The sequence below is a fragment of the Triticum aestivum genome, chromosome 2B (assembly GCF_018294505.1).
Source record: "Triticum aestivum cultivar Chinese Spring chromosome 2B, IWGSC CS RefSeq v2.1, whole genome shotgun sequence".
Classification (NCBI taxonomy): domain Eukaryota; kingdom Viridiplantae; phylum Streptophyta; class Magnoliopsida; order Poales; family Poaceae; genus Triticum; species Triticum aestivum.
The window spans coordinates 362,652,286-362,659,569 of record NC_057798.1 but is presented as its reverse complement, the minus strand read 5'-3'; positions in this window follow the sequence as shown (position 1 = coordinate 362,659,569).

The following is a 7,284-nucleotide window of genomic DNA, read 5'->3' as shown; positions in this document are numbered from 1 at the left end:
GGTGTCCCGATCTTTCGATGAGATGATAACTATCGATTTGGTGGAGACGACTTTGACGATCCGACTACAAACGTGCACGACGTTGCGCCTTAGCAAACGCTAAACCAATCTCCTGAGGTTACTGACGATGCCGGAAGCACGGTCAGCCTGACCACGAAGGTCTATTCCTGCAAGCAATCGAAGAACGAGCAAGAATATGATAAAGCAATCTGAATATTGCAAATATATATGAGGTATTGATAATGGTGGGGATCCATAAGCGGTCTTGGTCTGGTCGTTGGACACAAACGAAGTACACGAAGTTGCAATGGCTAACTTTTAACTAAACAAATCCCAAGGAAAAGCTACTAGATGGATGTACTTATATAGGAGCAAGGGGTGGCGGCCAAGGAGGTGGGAGGACGTCCCAAGGCAGCCTAAAACTAAATCTAGGTCGTACAAGGCCAATGGGCCCAAGTGGAGGTGATGTAACACCTTTGGACTTATAGTTTGACTCGGATTCTGCTTCAGCATCAGATTGTTTCGTCCACAACTCAGCGCTCCGGACGAATTTGAAGGTGATTCCTATTGGGTTGGAAAGTGCACGAAATCTAGTTTCCAACAAAAAAAGAATCACCCAATTCGGAGTCCGTATGAAAAACTTGTGTGCGTTTTGAGTCAGGTGTGTCTGTGCAGTCCGAATCTGAATCCAGAACGTGAGAGACTTGGACTCTATCTTCTCTTGGGCCAAAAGTGACGTGAGAGAACTTTTTGGACAGCAAATAAACATATCTTTCTTCCTTATCTTCATATGTGGATTGTACAAATGTCCCATACACCTGCAATTAGACAAAACACAAAAGTGTGTGAAGTATTTTTGTTTTGGATAACATAAATAGATTATTGAATAGTTTGCACTAGAAATCATCTGACAAATATGCATATATGCAATATTTTTGGTCATATCCAAGGTAGTCATGTCCTCATCAAAAGAGATGTTTATTTACTATCCAAAAAGTTCTCTCACGTCACTTTTGGCCCAAGAGAAGATAGAGTCCAAGTCTCTCACGTTCTGGATTCAGATTCGGACTGCACAGACATACCTGACTCAAAACGCACACAAGTTTTTCATACGGACTCCGAATTGGGTGATTCTTTTTTTGTTGGAAACTAGATTTCGTGCACTTTCCAACCCAATTAGAATGACCTTCAAATTCGTCCGGAGCGTTGAGTTGTGGACGAAACAATCTGATGCTGCAGCAGAATCCGAGTCAAACTACAAGTCCAAAGGTGTTACATCACCTCCACTTGGGCCCATGAGCCTTGTACGACCTAGGGTTAGTTTTAGGCTGCCTTGGGACGTCCTCCCACCTCCTTGGCCGCCACCCCTTGCTCCTATATAAGTAGATCCATCTAGTAGCTTTTTCCTTGGAATTTGTTTAGTTAAAAGTTAGCCATTGCAACTTCGTGTGCTTCGTTTGTGTCCAACGACCAGACCAAGACCACTTTTCGGATCCCCACCATTATCAATACTTCATACATATTCACGATATTCAGATTGCTTTTATCATATTCTTGCTTGTTCTTTGATTGCTTGCAGGAATAGACCTTCGTGGTCAGGTTGATCGTGCTCCGGCGTGGTCAATAATCTCTCGGAGTTGGTTTAGCGATTGCTAAGGCACAACGTCGTTGCACGTTTGTAGTCGGATCGTCAAAGTCGTCTCCACCAAATCGATAGTTATCATCTCATCGAAAGATCGGGACACCCTCGCATCTATCAAGTGGTATCAGTTTTCAGGTTGCTCGGTGAGAATTTCCAGTTTTTCCTAGATTAGATTTATTTTCTTACCTATTGTCCAAGAAAAAGCCACAAAACAAAAGTTAGATCTATTCATCCTTTGTCCTAGCCAGACTGAGCCTTTGCAATTTTCTTTTCATTGTTTGCATTATTGAATTATCGGTTGCATCGCCGTGTCGAGTTGCTGGTCTTAGTGTCTAGTTCCTTTAGAGTTTCGAGTTCTGTTCACATTAGTCACGCAGCCGCTGCATCATTATCCCATCCGCTGTCCACCATCCCATCCACCAATTTCCACCATGTGCTACACACTATTTATTATCATAATCATAGTTGTGGTCACTCACATCTTCGCCTGATCGAATCTGCATCTTATCTAGTTTGTCTTGGAAAGAGGGAGAAAAAGAAGATAAAGAAAAAAAAGAGAGAAAAAAGGAAAGAAAAAAAAAGAGGGAGAAGAAAAAGAAAAAAAGGCGTGAGAAAAAAAAAGAGAGAAGAAAAAAAATTGGATCTATCTAGAATCAATCTCGTACCTGAATTCGGATTGGAATCTGTTTTGCGCACTGTTCAGTAAAACAGGTGTATCTTCCTCATACGAAGTCAGTTTTGGCTCCGTGAGTACTCAAATTGAAGATAGCGACGAGCCGCATCTAAATAGTTGCAGAAGCTAGTTCAATATTCGACACCTCAAAATCGGCTTCTAAATAGGTCTTTTTGCCCTCCGAAGTTCGTGAACACAACTTGTTCCAATTTTTCAGGCCAGTTTTAGAATTCTTTGACTCCTCATATCAACTCGGAATTGAGTGATTCTTTTTGCATTGGAAAGCTAGAGTTAGTAGCATTCTTTGAAAGAATTTATCAGAAAATTGTCTCAAACTTTTCAAGAGGAAAGTTGGAGAGAGAGTTGTTGTATATCCTGCTTGGCAGTTGTTTTTCATCATTATCTTCACTGCCGTTGTGATCTTCACTTATATCTTGCTGTCAAGAGCTACTTAGTATCCTTCATTGATGCTAGTTGTGCTACGCCGTGACCTCATTAGTGTTCTAGGCTCGCGTCTCTAGTCCGGTCTAGCCTAGGACCAGCATAGTACCGTCGTTGAGCGTTTATTCAACATTGCATCTTTGAATTGATTATTGCTAATCTTTTGCTACCATATATAGCCAACCCAGCTCCACATATTTCTACACCGTGTATATGTACGCTCCCCTGGCAATCGCTTTACTCAATATTCGGAGTTACTTGACACCGCTGGTTGCCGATCACCGCCTGCTGCATGGTAAGAACTTGTAAGACATTGATATTTGCTTTACTGTGAGCGTTTTACCACCACATCCTAGTAGTTATAGGAACATTATTTTTGGGTTTTGTTTCTTGTTCTACTAATCATGACAGGATCCAGAGTCAATTCATGGGCTTTGTTGATCGCGGGAGACGTGCCACCACCTTTGCAAATACCACAATCGTCACGAGAGGTGCACAAACATCCAAATGCACATGATCAGGTTAATGTATCTATACCATCATTTAATGGCCGTTTTAAACCTGCTTTATATATTGAATGGGAGTTCGACATAAAAAATATATTTGCTTTCCATAATTTCGATGAACATAAAAAGGTTAAGGTTGCGGTTGGTCCTTTCACTGGTTATGCTTTGGTTTGGTGGAGTGAATATTGTCGGTTACACCCTGAATATATACCTACTACTTGCGATGATTTGAAACTTGCCATGCGACATACTTTCGTCCCTGCTTATTATACTCGTGACATGATTAAGAAGTTGCAACACTTGAAACAAGGTAGTGAAACTGTAACAAAATATTATGATGATTTACAAACTACCTTGTTGCATTCCTCTTTAGAAGAAAGTGAAGATGATTTTATGGATAGATTTTGGGGAGGATTAAACCGTGATATTCAAGAGATACTAATTCATGAAGAGTGTTATCCTATGGACCATTTGTTTCATCTTGCTTGCAAAGCTGAACAGGAAATAAAACGACGTGTTGGCCACGAGGAGAACAAGCGCACGGTGCACATTCCAAGAGTTGATATGATTGTTCCTTCAACTACTAGGCATACTATGACAACCACATCCGTTGTTGTCAGGACTACATCACCTCCACCATGTGACACATTGCCCCCGAGAGTGGCTACATCATCTGAGTTGATCATAAGAGGTAATGACAAAGGTACTGATCTTCCATCTCTACATGAGAATGATGAATGCCTTGTCAATTTGAATGCACCATCTGATGAGCTACCCACTACTTTGATCACACCACCTATTTTAGAGGACTACGTTGATAATTTGACTTTGCCATGTGATCAAACAACTGAAATACCAACAATTTTGAGTGCACCCATTGAATTAACTATTGATGCAAAAGAACCAATGTTTAATCATTTTGATATGACCTCTAATCTTGGTGATGATTCTGTGTTGAATGACTTATTGCATGTTTGCTTATTTAAGCATGTTGTAACATGTAAATTTGATGCAAGTAAGGTTTATTCACCAATGTTGGGATGGTTTAATGATGAACATTGTCAATCTTTTGAAATGAATAAGAGCTTCACTTATATGTGCAAACTGAGTTGCAATATTTTCATGCCTTCTACTTCTTGTGCTAATTTTTTGGCTTTAGATTTTATGAACTATGCAAGTTACTCATCTATTCATGTGTCATATATGCAAAAATCAAGGGAAGTAAAAATGGATGACATATACATATATAACATGTACACCTTGTCTCTTTTGTTAGCCACATTTCAGATTAAGCAACGCCGAGGACGGCTTTATTTTCAAGAAGGGGAGGATGATGAGGACATGACTACCTTGGATATGACCAAAAATATTGCATATATGCATATTTGTCAGGTGATTTCTAGTGCAAACTATTCAATAATCTATTTATGTTATCCAGAACAAAAATACTTCACACATTTTTGTGTTTTGTCTAATTGCAGGTGTATGGGACATTTGTACAATCCACATATGAAGATAAGGAAGAAAGAGATGTTTATTTGCTGTCCAAAAAGTTCTCTCACGTCACTTTTGGCCCAAGAGAAGATAGAGTCCAAGTCTCTCACGTTCTGGATTCAGATTCGGACTGCACAGACACACCTGACTCAAAACGCACACAAGTTTTTCATACTGACTCCGAATTGGGTGAATCTTTTTTTGTTGGAAACTAGATTTCGTGCACTTTCCAACCCAATTGGAATCACCTTCAAATTCGTCCGGAGCGTTGAGTTGTGGACGAAACAATCTGATGCTGCAGCAGAATCCGAGTCAAACTACAAGTCCAAAGGTGTTACATCACCTCCACTTGGGCCCATTGGCCTTGTACGACCTAGATTTAGTTTTAGGCTGCCTTGGGACGTCCTCCCACCTCCTTGGCCGCCACCCCTTGCTCCTATATAAGTAGATCCATCTAGTAGCTTTTCCTTGGGATTTGTTTAGTTAAAAGTTAGCCATTGCAACTTCGTGTACTTCGTTTGTGTCCAACGACCAGACCAAGACCGCTTACGGATCCCCACCATTATCAATACCTTATATATATTTGCAATATTCAGATTGCTTTATCATATTCTTGCTCGTTCTTCGATTGCTTGCAGGAATAGACCTTCGTGGTCAGGCTGACCGTGCTTCCGGCATCGTCAGTAACCTCAGGAGATTGGTTTAGCGATTGCTAAGGCGCAACGTCGTGCACGTTTGTAGTCGGATCGTCAAAGTCGTCTCCACCAAATCGATAGTTATCATCTCATCGAAAGATCGGGACACCCCCGCCTCTATCATCTTGCTTGCAAAGCTGAACAGGAAATAAAACGACGTGTTGGCCACGAGGAGAACAAGCGCACGGTGCACATTCCAAGAGTTGATATGATTGTTCCTTCAACTACTAGGCATACTATGACAACCACATCCGTTGTTGTCAGGACTACATCACCTCCACCATGTGACACATCGCCCCCGAGAGTGGCTACATCATCTGAGTTGATCATAAGAGGTAATGACAAAGGTACTGATCTTCCATCTCTACATGAGAATGATGAATGCCTTGTCAATTTGAATGCACCATCTGATTAGCTACCCACTACTTTGATCACACCACCTATTTTAGAGGACTACGTTGATAATTTGACTTTGCCATGTGATCAAACAACTGAAATACCAACAATTTTGAGTGCACCCATTGAATTAACTATTGATGCAAAAGAACCAATGTTTAATCATTTTGATATGACCTCTAATCTTGGTGATGATTCTGTGTTGAATGACTTATTGCATGTTTGCTTATTTAAGCATGTTGTAGCATGTAAATTTGATGCAAGTAAGGTTTATTCACCAATGTTGGGATGGTTTAATGATGAACATTGTCAATCTTTTGAAATGAATAAGAGCTTCACTTATATGTGCAAACTGAGTTGCAATATTTTCATGCCCTCTACTTCTTGTGCTAATTTTTTGGCTTTAGATTTTATGAACTATGCAAGTTACTCATCTGTTCATGTGTCATATATGCAAAAATCAAGGGAAGTAAAAATGAATGACATATACATATACAACATGTACACCTTGTCTCTTTTGTTAGCCACATTTCAGATTAAGCAACGCCGACGACGGCTTTATTTTCAAGAAGGGGAGGATGATGAGGACATGACTACCTTGGATATGACCAAAAATATTGCATATATGCATATTTGTCAGGTGATTTCTAGTGCAAACTATTCAATAATCTATTTATGTTATCCAGAACAAAAATACTTCACACACTTTTGTGTTTTGTCTAATTGCAGGTGTATGGGACATTTGTACAATCCAAATATGAAGATAAGGAAGAAAGAGATGTTTATTTGCTGTCCAAAAAGTTCTCTCACGTCACTTTTGGCCCAAGAGAAGATAGAGTCCAAGTCTTTCACGTTCTGGATTCAGATTCGGACTGCACAGACATACCTGACTCAAAACACACATAAGTTTTTCATACGGACTCCGAATTGGGTGATTCTTTTTTTGTTGGAAACTAGATTTCGTGCACTTTCCAACCCAATTGGAATCACCTTCAAATTCGTCCGGAGCGTTGAGTTGTGGACGAAACAATCTGATGCTGCAGCAGAATCCGAGTCAAACTACAAGTCCAAAGGTGTTACATCACCTCCACTTGGGCCCATGAGCCTTGTACGACCTAGGGTTAGTTTTAGGCTGCCTTGGGACGTCCTCCCACCTCCTTGGCCGCCACCCCTTGCTCCTATATAAGTAGATCCATCTAGTAGCTTTTTCCTTGGGATTTGTTTAGTTAAAAGTTAGCCATTGCAACTTCGTGTGCTTCGTTTGTGTCCAACGACCAGACCAAGACCACTTTTCGGATCCCCACCATTATCAATACTTCATACATGTTCGCGATATTCAGATTGCTTTTATCATATTCTTGCTTGTTCTTCGATTGCTTGCAGGAATAGACCTTCGTGGTCAGGTTGATCGTGCTCCGGCGTGGTCAATAACCTCTC